Raw genomic sequence first — 19,724 nt, forward strand, 5'->3', positions numbered from 1 at the left:
ATGTTGACATCCAGTTATGCCAGCACCATTTGTTGAAGATGCTTTCTTTATTCCATTGTACACTTTTGACTTCTTTGTCAAAAATTATATGTTCATAGGTGTGAGGATTAATGTCAGGGTCTTCAATTCAATTCCATTGGTCCACATGTTGGTTTTTCTGCCAGTACCAAGCTGCTTTTATTACTTTTGCTCTATAGTAGAGCTTGAAGTCAGGGATCATGATGCCTCCAGAGGTTGTTTTATTGTACAGGATTCTTTTGGCTATCCTGGATTTTTTGTTTTGCCATATGAAGTTGAGTATTGCTCTTTCCAGGTCTGTAAATCTGTGAAATTTTAAAATTGATTTTTTTCAGGGATTATCAGTTAATCATGTTTGAAAACAATATTAACTACTGGCAAGGTTTTATTTATTATTCTAAAATCAACCATATTAACTAAAATATCTGGGTTATTCCACAGGCAGGTCATTCTTTTGAATATTAGTCAAAATATAACCAATAAATATTTTCTAAATTCTTAAATGAATTTCATTAGCCAAGTGTTATTATTTTAATTTTGCTAAACGTTTTTATGTTATATGATATTGCTAATCTGACAATCATAAAATTCTATACTATCAAGACTAAAACAGACAATGAAAGCATAGCATACATTGAGGAAGGGACATAAAATCAAACAGTTATTAATTTTTTACAAAGTAAACCCAAGTGATTAAGCACTAGACAATCAAGGCATTCACCATCACATGTCCCCTGTTCCTTCTCCTATGGCACTACATTCTAAATATAGTCTCTGTTGATTGCTATAACTATTAATTATTTTATCTATTTTGGGATTTTGCACGAATGTAATTATGCAACATGTACCTTTATAACATTTTTGTATTTTTTTCTCTCAGTATATTTTGCCAGAATTCTTCCTGGTATTTTGTAAAGTGGTTTATTCATTTCTGTTGCTTTACAGTATTACATAAAAGTGTGTGTGTGTGTGTGTGTGTGTGTGTGTGTGTGTGTGTGTGTGTGTACATTCCACGACTTACTGATTGATTCTACTATTCAAGAACAACTGGGTTGTCACAGTTCAAGGATACTAACTACAGTATAATTATGAACATTTTTCTGTGAAACTTTTGATGTACATAAGTACAAATTCCTATTTCAATCTAGTAGCAATAGATGGGAATGACCTCTCTCACAGATTCTTCTCAAGGTCAGGAACATGTTATTTTACATTTTTATTCTAGAAATTATTAATTTACCAGTTATATTTAATTATAAAATCAAGAGTTTTTGTATATGAGAATTGAGTTGACCCAAATATTTATATAAACAACCAACCCGACAAAATTCATTGGATATAAAATGATTTCTTCATTGTAACTACATTCATCACACTGAAGTAAGTAACCATTGTCAATAAAAAGTTGTTCCTGGCCCTGGAATGTCTACTTGTCTGTCTTTTCAATTAATATTTATTATTTATAGATAGTAATGTTAAATAAATATTAGTATAATATTAATGATCAAAATAATAACTTGTTCATTAATATTCAAACCTTATGAAATACTACAACTATACAACATATAACACATAACATACAAACTATAATGTAGCCGGGCGGTGGTGGCACATGACTTTAATCCCAGCACTCGGGAGGCAGAGGCAGGGGGGTCTCTGTGAGTTCGAGGCCAGCCTGGTCTACAAAGCAAGTTCCAGGACAGCCAGGACTCTGTTACACAGAGAAACCGTGTCTCAAAAAACAAAACAAAAGTTTATGAGAGCAAAGAGTTAAAATTAAGTTGAGAAATTTGACATAAATGTTTGTCAATGAGAATCCAGTTCACCTGTGACAAATGGTAACCACACATGATGAGTTGTTATATCTGACCAGGGAATGGGACAGCACGCACAAGTTGAAATAGCACCTAACAACCACAGCCTTTTGGTGGTGAAATCACTGAGTCCTGCTTCATTCCCACTATCCAAGTCTCACAAACCATCTCTTATTATTTTCCTTAAGAAGAAAAGTATGGGAAGGGAAATTTCAGAAAACACAATTTAAGGAGCCAAGTGTGTACTACAAAGTTTTCTGAAACTTCCCTTCACAATACACAGCAAAACTCTCAAAAAAACTATACCTAAACAGATCTTAATAAATAACAACAAATGAAACCAATTCATTTTCAGTCATAAACTTTGCCTAAATATGACCCTTGTTCACTGCCTGATGTTCCACTTCAAGATTTGGCATTAACTGAAAAAAAGAAAAACAACTGACAGATTTTTCATGCATATTTCACAGTTATTTGTTGCCAAATCATTGCAACAATGCACAGTCACTTTGGTTTTCAATATGATTCTTGGCTGATTGACAGGATTGTGGTTGGTGAACCATATTATGAAATATCTACAGTTTACGTGCTAAATTGTAGGATTATGAGTTGATGTGGCAACATAGTAGAACTTTAGATATGATAGTAGCTCCTATGGAAATTTAACATTGTATAAAAATGACATCTCAAATTGGCAGCAAAATAGTGAACTAAATATGTACAACATTACAATATCTGGTAGTCTGTTATAGAAAAATATAAATTGTATCCATTTTCTAAGTTGTACAGGAACTGGATCATGGTACTATCACAACAATAGAAAGCAATTGTTAAATTTATACTAAGATGTCTAGTATCTGTGAAAGACCACATAAATGAACTCAATAACTTACTGCAAATCAAAATCTTTCTAACCTATAAAAAAAAAAAAAAAAAAAAAAAAAAAAAAAAAAAAAAGCAATCTATGATGTATAATATAATCCTGGCAATTTCAGTCTCCCACTTTTTTTTTCTTTTTAAAATTACATTAAGATTTTTGTTGGGGAGCTGAGAAATATGTGTCATGGCTGAACTAGGTCCCCAGAACCTACATAATAAAATGGAAAGAACTGATATAAATTGTCCGACATGCTATGCTTGCTCACACACACACACACACACACACACACACACACACACACACATGCGCACACACACTAAATGAATAAATAAATAAATAAACGTAATCTAAAAATTAAACTTTCATTGAATGTACACATTGTCTTAGAAATTGAAGTTTTTATGATACAAATTTGTTCATGAATAAATATGGCATAACCATCAGAATTTCATATGAATATTTAAATGTCACCAACAACAAAATCATTTCTGTGTAAAGATATGACATATTTTGGAAAATTTATTCTCTGAATGTTTTGTTTTGATACTTTGAAAATGGAAATTGGTTATTTTACTGACTAGCTGTTGTAGTAGATAAAGTTAAACTTTGCCTTTATGTATTCATTTTATAATCTGCTATCTCTGTTAAAGGAAATACTCTGCTGGACACATAGTCATGTGATTTATTGAAAAAAACAATTTCTCAACATAAATATATATGCATACACATAAAATTGCATGCACATGCATATATACACATCTGTAAACACATGTATGTTGAGTGTATCCCTTATACCAATTGTTTGGGACCAGATTTTAGGGTTTTCTTTTGCATTTTGAAGCCTTTTTAAATATACATTTTGATACCTTGCAAATGGGATCCAATTCTGAATATAAAGTGCTTGTATGCTTTATGCATTTCTTATACTTAAATTCTAAATATAATTTTAGACAGTATTTTAAAATTTTTCAGTGGGAAATTTTGTTGTATAATGTGACATCTTCTACTTAAGACAACATACCAGTATTTACATAGCTTCACATTTTGGAATATTTCAGACTTTATCTATCTTGATATATCTATGTGTACTCATGTAGGGGCAGGAGGGAGTAGCACCCATAGAAGCAGAAAAATGTTAAGAACTAAAGTCATGTAATTGCCTTCTTTTAACTGTTGAATAGTCTAGCTCTGGGCTTTGAGTGAACTGCTAACTCTATATAGTGACTGCTCAAACCCGAGGAGTATTCTTGAACCTTTTGTAGCATCACAAGACATGCTCCTCAGTTTAGATACCAGGCACTTCATTACTTTTACTATGTAGATTCATGGATCATACTACTGTTCACTTGTTTCCATAGCCTAGCCACATGAAGATCTCTCTTAGATGTTCCATCCGAAGGGGATGGTAAAAGACATACTGAAAACAATTTATTATATGACAGGAAAATCCTTCTAGATTTAAACCTTTTTCTGGCTTTGGAGGCTTCATACTAAGCACAAATTCATTGACATAACAGTTTTGTGTATGTTCAAAATACTATTAGAAATAGAGGAAGAACAGCAAGCATTTGAAGATGTTCTGCTTCAATATCTAAAGAAATATAGATCCTTCTCCAGAGTCGACAAAGAAGTGTGGTCTTCACCCCTCATCAAGGAAACTTCTCTTTACAACAGAGGGAGACCATTAGAGAAAATCACCAACAATCAAAGTGCAGAGTTGTGAAGCCCAGTCCCTACTGGTGCATCCTCAACACAACTCCTGCATCTAAGTCTTAAAATCACTGTGGAAGAGGGAGCAGGAAGACTGTGAGACACAGAAGACCAGGAGGTTTGCTGTGAGACTGTGTCTCCTAGGAATGGCAGAAGTCACACCCATGAAGTCTCACCAACGTGACTGCCCCAGTGTGAGTTTAACCAGGGCAACAGCAGCATTTATACTAACACGGACAAGAGAATAAAAAGTTGAACTTTTTTCATAAAAATGTCAGCAGATTGTGCTTGCATCAATGAGAAACATTATCTTACCAAAGAATCCTACTCTCCTCATTTCCATTTATATAGGAAATTGATTAATACTTAACTAATTGGTACTTGCAGTTGGGGATTAACAGAATTCACTTTTCTTCACTGCTCAACCACTGTAATTTAGATCCTTACTTCGATTTAAAGCTTTTATTATTTTCAAAGGTAATCATCTTCCTGTTGTTAGAAATAAAATATCTGAGCACCGTGCTAATTATAGCTTATGTGTGCCTCACAAATTAGCTAATTAACATCACTAAAAAGTAAATGTACAGTGAGTGAAGTTTGAACTCCTGAATTGGAGTCAAGCCTCTTGCACTGTACAGGGCTGAGAGATGTGTTATCTCCTATCATTAGGTCAGATACATGTTGGAGCTAATAACTAGGCAGAGATTCACTGTTCTGCAGTAGGATAGTTTTCTCTGATGCTTCTGTACAATTTCAACTGAGAGCTTGTTCCATCGGTGCCCCACTAGCTAGGTAAGAGTTCTGAGGAGGTAGGAAAGTGGAAAGATGTACAGGAGTAGGAAAGCAATCAATTAAGTAAACTCACACAGGGCTCTGGCATTCATGACCTGCTTGAGGAAACTATAAAATCAAGCAAATTTGTGAGTTTATATTTGCTGTGCAATATATTTCAAAATTTATGATGGTGACTTTAATTCCTCAAGCTCAGAATACTTTATTTAGGAGAAAACAACTAGAAATCCAACAGCTTATGAGCCGGCTAAACTCAATTTCAATACAAACATAATCTTTGTGTAGTCAGAGAAAAGCAGACTCGTGGTCTCAGACACCTCCATCTACAAGCATCAATGTGCTCCTTAGTGCAAGCTTCCAGGACAAAGCTCGCTCAGGGCCACTTGGACTTATGAAAAGCTACTGTGTGTCTTGGACAATTCTCCAATCTCAGTGTTCGAAAATGAGAAAGTCAAATATGAATAGCCTCAAAAGCAATGGAAGACACAGAGTATGAAATAAATATCTAAATAGAAAACTAAGTAAGTTATCTCAAATGTTATGGTAAATGGCATACATTTTAAAAGTTGAGGACTAAGAAAAACCAAATTTAGCTCACCCCTTCTCTTTACCCTTGGAAACCCCCTGTCCATGCTGGACAGGGAATCTGCTAAGTAATTTGCACTCTCCTTCCCACCCTCCAGTTCTAACTCTCTAGTCTTATCTCCACTTGATAGTAGACCACTAGCTGCCAACTCTCCTTCTTCTCTGCCCCCACTCCCAGGAAATTAAGCAAAGTCTCTCCTACAGCTTTCCTTCCTCACCTTCTTTCCATCTCACCCCCCAACCCAACACCCTACACACTGTCTCCCTATGGAGGCCATGCCTGCTAGGGAATCAGATCTTCCAGGCAGACTCAGCTTTTATCTCTCCATTGACTTTCTCAGCTCTGCCCCAACTTCTAGTCCATCCCCATTTCTGCACGTCAGCTTCTAATACCTAGAAACAAGTTCTACCTAGGATCCCCAGTAGTCACACCTGAAAGGGATTGAGAAGCACTCCCTACCAGGCAACCCACAGTCACCACATGCTCCTAAGATCCAGAGAGAGCAACAGAAACCAAGGAATGGGAACCCATCCAACAATGACAAACCAGATATCAATACTAGAATTACAATCATAACAAATCCAGATACTTAGATGCCAGTGTAAAAGCACAATCAATAACAGTCAGAACAATATGTCTCCACTAGTGTCCAGCAACCTTACTTCAGTAGGCCTTAATAAATGAAATATAGCTCAAGTAGAAAACATGGACTTCAAAGTAGTTTTTATGAATACAATCAAAGACCTTTAAGAAGATATTAGTGAAATAGATGAAAACACAAACAGTGAAATAAAATGAAGAAATCATTCAGGACATGAAAGTAGAAATAGAATCAATTTAAAAAACTGAAGGAAAATTGGAAGTGAAAAATTTTAGGAATTTGAACAAGAACCTTGGAGGGAAGCTTCACCAACAGAATACAAGAGATGGAAGAAAGAATCTTAGACCTGTACAAGATAGAAGAAATGGATAATTTGGTTTTAAAAATGCTAACTCTAACAAAATCCAGGCACAAAACATGTGGGAAAGCTTGGACACTATAATAATACCAAATCTAAGAATAATAGGGATGGCACAATGAGAGAAACCCAGGTCAAAAGCCCAGAAAATATTTTGAGCAAAATCACAGAAGAATATGACCCTAACCTAAAGAAGGAAGTGTGTATCAAGATACAAGAAGCACACAAAACACCAAATAGACTAAACTACAAAAAAATTCCCCATGACACATAGTAATCAAACATTAAATATAAAGAACAAAGAAAGACTATTAAAAGCTGCAAGGGGGAAATACTATGCAAATTATAAAGCCAGATTTATTAGAATAGCACCTGACTTTTCAATGGAGTCTCTAAAAGACAGAAGGGTCTGAACAGATGTACAGACTGTAAGAGACCACAGATGACAGCCTAGACTTCTATACTCACCAAAACTTTCAGTCACAATAGATGGAAAAAATAATATATTCTATGATAAAACCAAATTTAAGTAGTATCTATCTGTAAATCCACCTCTACAGAAGGTACTGCAAGGAAAACTTCAACCTGAAGAGGTTAATCACACCCAAGAAAACACACAAAATAAAGAACCTTGGACCAGAAAATGAAAAGAGGGAGTAAAAATCCCACGCTACAACAACAAAATGACAAGAATCAACAAACATTGGTCATTGATATCTCTCAACATCAGGTCTTGATCACCCAATAAAAAGACACAGACTAGTAGTTTGGATAGAAAAGCAGGATCCATCCTTCGAATGCATCCAAGAAGCAGACCTTAACATCAAAGGTAGACATCACCTCAGGGTGAAAGGATAGAAAAAGTTATTCCAATCAAATGTACCCAATAAACTGTAGCCATTTTAATATCTGACAAAATAGACTTCAATTCAAAATTAATCAGAAGAGATAGTGAAGGGCACTACATACTAAGCAAAAAAAAAATATATACCAAGAGGATATTGCAGTTCTTAATATCTATGCATCAATCCCAAAGGCACCCAAGATTATAAAAGAAGTGCCATTACAGATAAAATCACATAGTGACCCTCACACATTGATAGATAGTGGATGACTTCAATACCCCATTCTCACCAATAGACAGGACATTCAGACCAAAAAAACCTAACAGAGAAATGCTGGAGATCATAGACTAACTAGACCTGAGGAATATTTATGGAACATTTCACCCAAACACAAAGAATATACCAGCTTCTCAACACTTCATGGAACTTCCCCAAATTGGTCACATACTTAGACACAAAGCAAGTCTCAGAAGATACAAACAAAAATTGAAATGACACCCTGCATTCTATCTGGCCACCACAGATTAAAGCTGGATATCAACAAAAACAGTAGACAGCTTACAAACTCATGGAACTGGAACATCTCAGCAGTAGATGGCCAACACAAAACTAACTTACTGGTACTTTTTTCCCTTTTCTCTTCTTACCCTAAAGGACTTTTGCTTATATATTATGACTTCCCATTTTGTTTTTAGGGGATTTCTGTGTACACCAATGTGTATGTCTCTGCATTTACCTGTGTTTCTTGTGCTTTTTCATTGGCTCTTTCTTTTTCTGTTACTTTGCTTTGTTCTATTCTATTCAATTGTTTTTATTTTATCTGATTTTATTATTTTTTCTTTTCTTTTTTTTCATGATGCCTGTTTGCTTTCTATTGAGAGAAAGCAAGAACAGATATGGATTTGGGTGGATGAAGAGTTAAAGAAGAATCAGATGAGGGGAAACCATAATCAGAAAGTATTGTGTGGAAAAAATCTATTTTCAATTAAAAAATGGAAAAAATATAAACAGAAAGAGCATTATTGAGGAAACATAAAAACAGCCATTTCAATCACATATAAAAATATTTTAAGCAACAAATGAGCATGATAAGGGTGATTGTGTCTGAAGCCTAATGTTAATTAGGTTTCCACCTTTCCCTAGAGAGTGGTGGTTTTAGCCTGAGCAAGTAGGTATATCAGGATGTGCCATAGGAAGAAAGAAAATCCTAATTTTAGTCAGTGACACCAAAAAAGCCCTTGAAGTTCAGGGTCAAGACAGTCTGGGCCAAGCCAGTTACACAGCTTAGCTCTAATTCCCACAGAATGGAAGCCAAAGTTGCTATAACTGTGCTTGTTCATAAATTACAGGGCTATGGCTTAACAAATGACTCAGAAAAGAGAAACATTAGTGGCAGTACTTTGGTGAGGTATTCAAAGAAAAAGTTATACACACAAGACAAAGAGTATGAAAGCAGACCTTCAGTTCTACTACAAGAGTCCGTCATAGTCTATCCACCCGAATCAAATGATGGAGACCTGGGCTCTCTCTTAGTAAAACCCTGGTCCAGCTTACCTCTAAGGGCTCATACTTCAAAGAGCCAGCTTTTATGAAACTACAAAATGGCATTAGGTCTTCTTTGTTTGTTTGTTTATTTTTAGGAAGAAAACAGGTTTATTGGATAGCCTACAAGGGACAATGGTCTGAACTGTAAAGAGTGAAGCTCACAGCCAGGATTTTCACTTCTGAAAACATTAAGACATTGAGTGAGATATCCTAGACCAGTTTTTCAGTGCTGACTCCACATTAACTGTCCAAATCCCTGAAGCAGCTTGCTCAGAGCCAGGGTCTCAGTGAGTCAGAGGTGACCTCCCTTTAATTATAGAAACCCCAGACAGCATGTCACTCTAATTAGAGGAATCCGTGGGTGGATTTGTTGTGGGGCCAATTTGTTCTGAGGGTCTTCTTTGCTTATCTTCTCCTTTTTCTTGTTTTTGATCTTGTGTCTCTTTGAAGATTTATTGATTGATTTTGTGTGTGTGCTTGGGTTCCTGCATGTACACATGTGCACCACGTGTGTACAGGTGCCAGTGGACGCCTGAAGAGGATATTGGATGCCCTAGAATAAGTTGTGAGCCACCAGATATGGATCCTGAAAACTGAATTGGGATCATTGGCAAGAGCATCAACTTCCAGTCTTCTAGTCCATCTGCCTCTTCATAGGTATCTACTTAGTTGCTCCCCAAACTCTCCAGTATTCAAGTGCACAATACACCACACACTCTTAGCCTGTCCTTTATCTTTCCTCTTGCACATATCTAGTTATGTCCTTGGCACCTTTCTGAACAGCCCAATAAATTAATCTTGTCCCAGACTGAAAACGGTTGAAAACTGACAGGACACTTGTAATATAGCCTTCTAGCCTTCTAGAAAACATAGCTTACACAACTTACTTAGGACCCAGGCTGGGAGTGGCACTCATTTGTGTTCAGAAAGCAGGCCCCCCATGCTTTTAAAATTGTACGGAGATGATGACTGCTCATCATCTCTGCAATGACTTTAGTTCTTGAAAGTTAGCCTTCCAGATTACAAAAAGCTTGCTCAAAGCATGTGTCTCAAATAGAGGGAAGGCTGTCCAACCATCCTGTGAACACTCAGGAAAGAATTGTTACTGGAAAGGGAACAAAACCTCTTGTCTTTGGCCCAGCATCCCACAAAGTAGAAAACATTTGCTTTGATTCCATACCCAGGTCAATGGACCACAGAAGCCAAAATCAGTTCGTTAAAACACCACCACGGACCACAAGCCACCCAAGAATCAGACACATTTGTACAGACCAGTTCCTTCCCCCACATGCTCATTTTCAAGGCCATATGGGTTGGGGAAATTGTGTGTCTCTGTTAAAGTGGTTTTCAATGTGTATGTGAATTGGTTTTCATTCTGACATGATTTTTGATTGGTAAATGTATAAAATAAATGTCAAGGAAAAGAAAGGCTTAGCTACTGCAAATTTAAATGTACACAGAAAAGTTGCTATCATATTCAGAACTTAAAAGAAAGCAAACTATATTTTAGTTATTTGTGTTCTATTCATTACCAACATGAAGGGAACACTGTTCCAAAAGGGAATGAAATATTCTCCCTAGAATATATCCACAAAAAGTGGAATAATTTTCTTTACAGATGAAATAATATTCCGTGTTATATATTCATCTCATTTTTATTATCCATTCATCTGTTGATGGACATCTAAATTTATTCCATGTCCTTGATATCAGAAATAGAACAACAATAAATATAATGTGCAAATATCTCTATCATAGGATATGGAGTTCTCTGAGTATATACACAAGAATGAAAGGTTTATTGGCTGATTAGAGCTCTGTGACTGTGAAGGACTGGTATTTTATATATCTTGAGGTAAATTATCTTGGGTGGTCTTTGGACCCCAGAAGCCATTTATTCCTACCTCCATGTCTGAATACCTTTGTGACTGCCATATGACCTTTTCTGCTATGTTAACAGACCACTAGTTTTGGTAACCCTAAAAAATAAGAATGTCATCAGCTAGTACTTGAGTGAGGAAGTCTTACCCACTGTGCTATATACCCTATCTTCAGATGTTCAATATTTCAGAAGTGCTTTGATTTGTGACTTCTTTTTTTCCCTCTAACTGCAGAAACATCATGAAACTGTTACATTGGAATATGGCTTGGGAAATAAACTAAATCCATATTCTTCAGTCATGATCACTCATAGTTGGCTACAGAATAATCACTCTGTTATTTCCTTCATGGTGAGAACTTTTTTTTCATCAACAATAAAAGATGAATTTTAGACCCTTTGCTTATTATCAGACAGCTTATAAGAAGGCTTGATTCCACACAGCTGTCCAGGACTACCATAAATTTTACACCAATAGTTCAGCCATTTGTAATTGCTTTGTTAATTACACCTGATCCTGAGTCAAGTCTTTAGACAATCTTGCTCTTTTAGAGACTGTAATGTAGTATCATCCAAGAAGATCTGATGCATAAATAAGCAAGCAAACAAAAGAAACGACATGGAAACAACCCAGATGCCCTTCAACTGAAGAATGGATAAACAAAATGTGGTACATATACACAATGGAATACTACTCAGCAGAAAAAAACAATGGCATCATGAGGTTTGCAGACAAATGGATGGATCTAGAAAAAATCATCCTGAGTGAGGTAACCCAGACTCAGAAAGACAAACATGGTATGTACTCACTCATAGCAGGATACTAGACATGAAACAAGGATGAATTGTCTGCTACTCACATCACCAGGGAAGCTACCCGGAAAACAGGACCCCAAGAAAGACACAGGGATCGCCCAATGACAGAGAAATGGAATGAGATCTACATGAACAGCCTGGACATGAGTGGGGGTAATGAAAGGCGAGGGTCGAGGGAAAGAGAGCTTGGGGGAGCGGGAGATCCCAGCTGGATCAACAACAGAGAGGGAGAACAAGGAATAGGAGACCATGGTAAATGAAGACCACATGAGAATAGGAAGAAGCAAAGTGCTAGAGAGGCCCACAGAAATCCACAAAGATACCCACACAACAGACTGCCGGCAATGGTCGAGAGACAGCCCGAACTGACCTACTCTGGTGATGGGATGGCCAAACACCCTAATTGTTGTGCTAGAAACCTCATCCAACTACTGAGGGATCTGGATGCAGAGATCCATGACTAGGCCCTGGGTGGATCTCTGGGAGTCCAATCAAAGAGAATGAGGAGGGTTTATATGAGCGAGAATTGTTGAGACCAAGGTTGGATAAAGCACAGGGACAAATAGCCAAATGAATGGAAACACATGAACTATGAACCAATGGCTGAGGGGTCCACACTGGATCAGGCCCTCCGAATGGGTGAGACAGTTGATTGGCTTGATCTGTTTGGGAGGCATCCAGGCAGTGGGACCAGATCTTGTGCTCATTGCATGAGTTGGCTGTTTGAAACCTGGGGCCTATGCAGGATTGTTTGGCTTGGCCTGGGAGGAGGGGACTAGACCTACCTGGACTGAGTCTACCAGGTTGACCTCAGTCTGTGGGGAAGGCTTTGCCCTGGAGGAGATGGGAATGGGGGGGGGGGGCGTTGGGGGGAAGGTGAGGGGGACGGGAGGGGGGAGAACAAGGGAATCCGTGACCGATATGTAGAACTGAATTGTATTGCAAAATAAATTAAAATAAATTTAAAAAAAAAAAATCACATAGGGAGGCAATAACCATTAATTATCATTTGCAACCCCAATGGGGAAATGAATTAACTAAAGGCTAAATTCGGGTAATATCTAAGAAGAGGGAATCTTATGTGCTCCACTATAGTCTTAAATGTGATTAGTAGAAAATGTTAAGAATCTATACGTTGCTAGATCAATGGGAGAAAATAAAACTGTCTTTTTTCCTGTGGGAAAAAAAAAAAAAAAAACAAAAGAAACGATTTAATTAATAAATAAATCAGATCCACTAACTGCCTTAGAGTCAGCTGAGCAGCAGTTTAAATAAATATAATATTTTGCTTTATGTTCAGTTTCTTCTCTTTTTTTTCCAGTTGCAACCTCCCCTCTTTCTCTCCACCTTCAAACCTCTCCCTTGTCCTCACATTCCCTCTCAAATTCATGCCTTGTGGTTCTCTAATTGTTACTGTTACATTGTATATAAAAAAAAATATATATATATATATATATATATATATATATATATATATATATATATATATAAGCATAGCCTGCAGGGTTCCTTTAATGCTGCTTATATGTGTTGTTTATATACATTTATATATACATATATAGTTACTGTTACATTGCATATAAAAACAAATATATAAGTACAGCCTGCTAGGTCCCTTTAGTATTGCTTTTATGTATATGCTTTTAGCATTGACCATTTAGTATTGGATAACCAATTAGGGGGCTCATCCCTAGAGAGCACTAATTTACCCTCTCTCAGTAGTCACTAAGTGCTTGTAGCTCTTCATCTAGCATTAGGGCTCTGTGAGATTTTTCCCCTTCATTTTTAGTGTGTCTATTGGTTTATCTTTGTTCAAGTCTTGTTTGGGCAACCATATTTTGGGTGTGCTATAGGTGTACCTTCCCTGTCGTTTCTAGGATCTACTGTCTTGCAGCAAATGTTCTATTTCTGTGGCTCTTAGTTTTTCCATACTCTCTTCTGCAATGTTCCCTGAGCCTTAGTTGTAGGAATTGTGTTGTGGAAGTATCACTTAGAGATGGGCATCTATGGGCATTTGTTCTCTTTATTTTCAACATGCTTGGCATTCTATAATGGTCTCTGGCTGTTGCAGAAAGAAGCTTCTTTGATAAGAGGTGAGAGCCACATTCACATGTGGGTAAAAGGAAAAGTATTTCGAATGCAGTGAGGAATTATACTAGGAAAATGTCAGGACTAAGGTGTCCTCAAAGATCCATGACTTCATAAACTACAGAGAGTATGCTAGCTTACCAGTACATACCAGTGCATACCAGGCATACCTTTCCTACTGTTGAGTGGTCCCTAAATCCAATTAGACAGCTGTTTGTTACCACCAAGATATAAATGCCACTATTGCACATTTAGGGATATCTTGCCATGACAGTTATTGTATTCATAGATATCACAGCTGGGTGGAACCATTGATGTATTTTCTCCCTTGGCATGTTGTAAAGCTCTTTCCAGTACTTTGAAGCTAGTCTTCCGGGAGGAGGTTTTTGGGTTAAATACAACTCCATCTGTCTGAGTTCTGTGTCCAAAGTGTATGCCTAGCATATACAAATCATGGGTTTAATCCTCCACACCACAGAAATCAGCCATGGTGGCCCATGCCTATAATCTTAGTATTCAGAAGTCTGGTTACAAACATCAGAAACTCAATGTGGTTTTCAACTACACAGAAAGTTTGAGGCACAAATGGATCCTTGTGTGTGTAGTGTGTGTGTGTGTATGTGTGTGTGTGTGTGTTATGAAATATATATATGATTTATTTATCTGATTCACCTGTGTATCACAAGTGTTCTAATCAATAGCCACCACACATAATAGGTATTCACAAATATTTGTTGAATGAAAGAATGATAGTTAGTGAGTATTGTCTTAGATTAACACTCTCAGTTCAACTCTTAGATTGACAAATATAAAAGACATTAAGTAGAAACAAAGGAAGATAAGATGTAGAAAGTTGGGTGACATAGAATTTCTCCTGGCAATCCTATTTTGGCACATATCTTATCTGCATAACAATGAAACTTCATAGAACAAGGTGGCCACTTTATGACAGCTGTCTAGCACTTAGGATAAATGTCAGAAGAGAAAGATTCTCTTCATTCTGTAATACTTAAAAGTAATACTTAGAATAGACTTACACACACTGAGTGTTAATCATTTATTGAGTATCAATGTGATATACATATAGCTATTAAATATCAGAATTTACTAGACCTAGCCAGAAGACTCAGAAACGGGTTATTTGAGCCAATGTAATCTGCTTGCTCACAGTTCTCAAAATAGTTTTGGCAAAATGTTTCATGCCATGCATCTTCTCTCACCATACTTTACCCTTCCACACAACAAAAATACATACAAGAGAAGGCAATTTGGAAACTAGGGCCATTAGGTACAAGTAGCCTAATGGGTGTTTATGCTACTGATGAGGGCTGGAAAAATTGCTCAGCCATTAAAGGCTAGGTTCACAACCACTCTACAGTTGACAGTTGATTAACCTGTTGCTGTTTGTGGAAACACACCTCTTTCTTTGTGGCTTTTGCAACTCTTTTAATGTTCTTCTGCTTAGAACATACTCTCCCTTCTTTGGGTATGCAACTGAACTTCAAGGCTCAGCACACTAAGGTATCAAATACTGAATAAAAAAATGGAAAAACTAGAAAGTGAAATAACCCAATCTGAAATTATATATAAGTATCCTCCAATCTGATTCTATCTATAAATTTCCCCTTAATATGCCTAGTTTTTTGTTGTTAGTACATAGTAGGCATATAAACAGTGTAAAACATTTAAGTGTGTGTGTGTGTGTGTGTGTGTGTGTGTGTGTGTGTGTGTGTGTATTTAAAATAACAATAGATAGCAAGATAAAAAACGAAGATGGGTTCACAAAGTGTCTGTTGATGAAAGAACTTCGGTGGTAAATGAGTTAGTATTCTAAGATACACTAGATTATTTTTAATTATTTTTAAGAATTTCATACATGTACATAATGAAATATGATCACATCTACCCTCATTTCCCCATCCAACTCCTCCCTTATATCCCCCAACATGACTCCTCCCAATTTCACGTTTTTCTTTCTTTTGATAACTCAGTAAATCCATTAGTGCTTGCTGCCCATGTGTGCCGGGCCACCAGTGGGAGCAGCATAATGAAAAAGGACTTGTTTCTCAGCACTCCTAACTCCTCACCTTTCCCCTCCACTCAGTCGCATTGTTTCTATGATACAAAACAAAACCAGACAGAGGATTTGCAGGAATCGTTGTGAAGATAAAAATTTCCAAGAAACCAACTGCAACCAATAGAAATCTGAATTGAATTATATGAATAAAAGTCAAAACTAGTGTAAAACAAAAATAAATACAAGAACTGGCACCAAATAAGCATAGAGAAACTCACTAATGAAAAAGTTTTTTTTTTCAGGCAATAAAACTTAGCCAATACTTATGTGGTGGAAAATCTCAACCCCCGTCCACTTTTCCAGGATTATAGGGTAGTTTTAATTATGAAGGCTCCAGAGACTTACCTCATATAAGAAAAATACTACTTAAAGATACAGGGTATCAAATTCCACCTTATATACCATAATACATAGGAGCTGTTTTTTGTGGGTGTCGTCATGAGGAAAATTCTTCCAAATAAATGACTTTCTAGTTTGGAATATGTTTCTGTGCTTTGGGAACCAATCTGACAACCTTCACACTTTGAGGGGTGGACCCAGAACACTTTGATCTTTCAGTTGTCAGTGTTTCTTTCCTCTTCTGCACTCCAGCACTGAATGGAGCATTGGTCTCCTGCCCTCTTCCTTCCCCAAAACTACAACCATAAGTGCATTTGTCTGATGTGAATGACCAAGTTCAAGTGTCGACACCATTAAAAGGGTGGCAAAGTTAACTGCAGTGAAATAGAAATGCCTTAGTGTACTTGAGCCAAAATATCCATCTGCATTGTGCTTTTTTACTTTAAAATAATTCGTGAAGGTAAATCAGTTCCTTAATAAATACCAATATTACATAATAACTATATCCACCCAATCAAGCAGTCTTTGAAAATTTTGTTTGCTGCACTGATTTATTGTATAATCTCATAAGGAAAGTATCACACAGCTTAATAGGAGTTATCAAAGGTCCATCAACCAACATTGAGATGGAACTGTTCTATAGAAAGTATTATTGTTTTACAAATCATTACAGTGCTAAAATTTACTTAAGGTTTCACGAGAGTTCATAGTAGCCTATATACATGTAAGGGGTAGTAATAAAAACGTGGGGACACCTTCATCTAACTTATTTCTATATTACATCTTAGGGAACTGCACCTTACTTCCCCTGACCCAATTATTATGCAACGCCTTAAACCTATCCTTTTGCCAGAGTGTACAGCAGGCTATACCTTCCAAGCTGTATAAGCACTCCGATGTTTATCCCACGATGAAGTTACCTAATGGACCATATTTCAAAATATATTTTCAGAAACATTTGTATGAGTTAAATGGTCATACTGACTTGCTGTGGTTTTACTTCTAATGTATTCAAAACTTAAGACCCACCCATATAACATGTACTCTGAAATTTCTTGTAAATATTACTAGAAACAAGTACCAATTTCAATATATGAAAATGACCTGTAACTATCAACAATTTCAACCTATAATAATTTAGCTATTTAGGGCCTTTAAGGGTGGGGACTAGTGGAAATATAATTTGCAGTTAATAAGTAAAGATTATTGTGGTATATACCCTAAAAGTAGACTTCTCAACTCAAAACTAATAATTTAAAAATAGTGATCAGAGCCCTTCTTACTTTATTCTGGCAGGTGATAGCACATGTATTCTTATCTCATAAGTTTGACTACACATTTTCCTTAAAGTCTAACAGAGTTCCTTAGAATTCTTTAGGAGAATTATTAATCATCATTGCTTTATTAATACAAAGTACAGATGTCAAATCATTTTGGCTGTATTTAGCTGCTGACTTATGAAGCTGTTCACTGCCAGATCAATAATTGTAGTCCAGGAACCCATGGCATCTGCACTAAAAATCTGCTACAAGAGAGTGGATGTGCCTTCTGTGTTCATGACGTTTCAGCACAGGCTGGTCAGTTGCCATCCCTTTTGTATTTTTGTGACATGTCACTTTCTAAAACTTTTAAGACTACCAGATAAACTTTAAAGCGCCGTATAAATTTCGTAGAAATAAGCACATAAATCCTCTAATGTACATGTTCTCAAAGAAGCACAGAGAAAACCACTACTTTAGGATTCTCAGTCAAACCATTTGACCTAACATGATGGTGAAAGCTATGACAGTATGTTTCTGTTTCTCAAAAATGCAATATTGGCAAAAGAAACAAAAAACCAATTTGTAGTGTTTAAGAAATACTTAACGTATTTTAAAATACGGTGACACTGTTTCTTTAAAAGATCGGGTTTATAAGATTTTCCAACTGCGAAGAGAGGTTTGGTTGAGTAATGAGAATGGGGGGAGTTAAACTTGCTGACCAGGGCAACTTGAGTGAGGGACAGCAGAAAAGGTTTTCTGAAAGTGGAAACAGATCTTGCTTCCTGGATCTACAAATTTGCAAGAAGGATAGATGTAGAATAAACAGATCTCCCTCTGTCCCCGTGGAGCTCAGGCATGCAGCTGCTCAAGTCAAGTCCAAACCCACAAGTTCATCCTAGATCCTGTCTCTTGTCCTCTACAGTTCATAAATCATCACATTCTGAAGTCCTTGAGTTTCTGCCTCATTCTCCACATCTTCAAAGAATGATCTCTGTTACTTCCTGCTGCCCCTCACCCTTTATTTCATTATGACATTCTATCTCTAAAGTAATACTTTTAAAGTTTTTTTTAATTTTAAGTGGATTGTACTTAGCATTTCTTTGAAGTCCATATTCTGTAGAGTAGCAAAGCTGGGCATGGTACCAGGCACATGTCTGCAATCCCAGGCCTTGGGAGGTAGAGGCAGGTGAATAGGAGTTGAAGGCCAACTTTGGCTACATAGTAAGTTCAAGATCAGGCTGGGATACATGAGAACTGTCTCCAAAAATGATTTAAAAATGAAACACTTCTATAGAAGAGCACGTAACCTATATGGTTTGTCACAATACCCTAGGGAAAGCCTATTGCTTGGTACTTTTCCCTATTCTCTGTCACTAGTAATTTTCTAAGTGATTGTGCTTTTTTGTTTTGCCCAGAATTGCTTTTGTGTCTCCTTTTCTTATGCCTAACAAGTCTTTATTAGGTGATATGCTGACTGATCCTTCTACTTAAACCTTCCAGATCTCATCTCTTTTCAGACTTCTTTCATCACCCATGGAATACTTTCAGATGCCAATCAGTCAAAGGAAGTTCTCCAAGGTCTTGATTCACAGCTTTTGTTTTCCATTGGTGTTTGGAAACAGAGAGTAAAGGCAGTTGGTGGGTGGAAGCAGAACTAAGTGGCGTTCCCAAGTGTAGTGGGACTCAGGCACCTGGACTCTCAGCCCTACAGATGTAGCTGTGTGTAAGCCTAGAACTCAGAACTCCTCAGATTTGGTCTCTGTCTGGCATGGAAACTTCCATGCTGGCCTAGGAATCAGGACCCCTTAATCCTGCCACAGTGGTCAGTGTACCGCTCTTACCTTGTAGTCTGAGAGTGTTGACTGAAAACATGAGAGCTCTCCGTGGAACTCTTCTGGTGACCAGGGCCTGCCGGTTCCCTTTCCTGTGTTCATCTAGTTTTCTTAAGTCCTTCATTCTCAACTCTGCTCACTCTTGAATTCTTCTTCCACTGCCCTTCTTCTGCCCCGGTCTGCTCCAGAACTCTCCAGAAGCTGCTTCTTCAGCTGTCAAGTGGATGGCTGCCTGCCCATCTTTCCATCTCAGCTATGTCTTTCTTCATGTCACCTGCTCAG

Source organism: Peromyscus californicus, unplaced genomic scaffold (assembly GCF_007827085.1).
Source record: "Peromyscus californicus insignis strain IS unplaced genomic scaffold, ASM782708v3 Scaffold_16__1_contigs__length_79575227, whole genome shotgun sequence".
Taxonomy (NCBI): domain Eukaryota; kingdom Metazoa; phylum Chordata; class Mammalia; order Rodentia; family Cricetidae; genus Peromyscus; species Peromyscus californicus.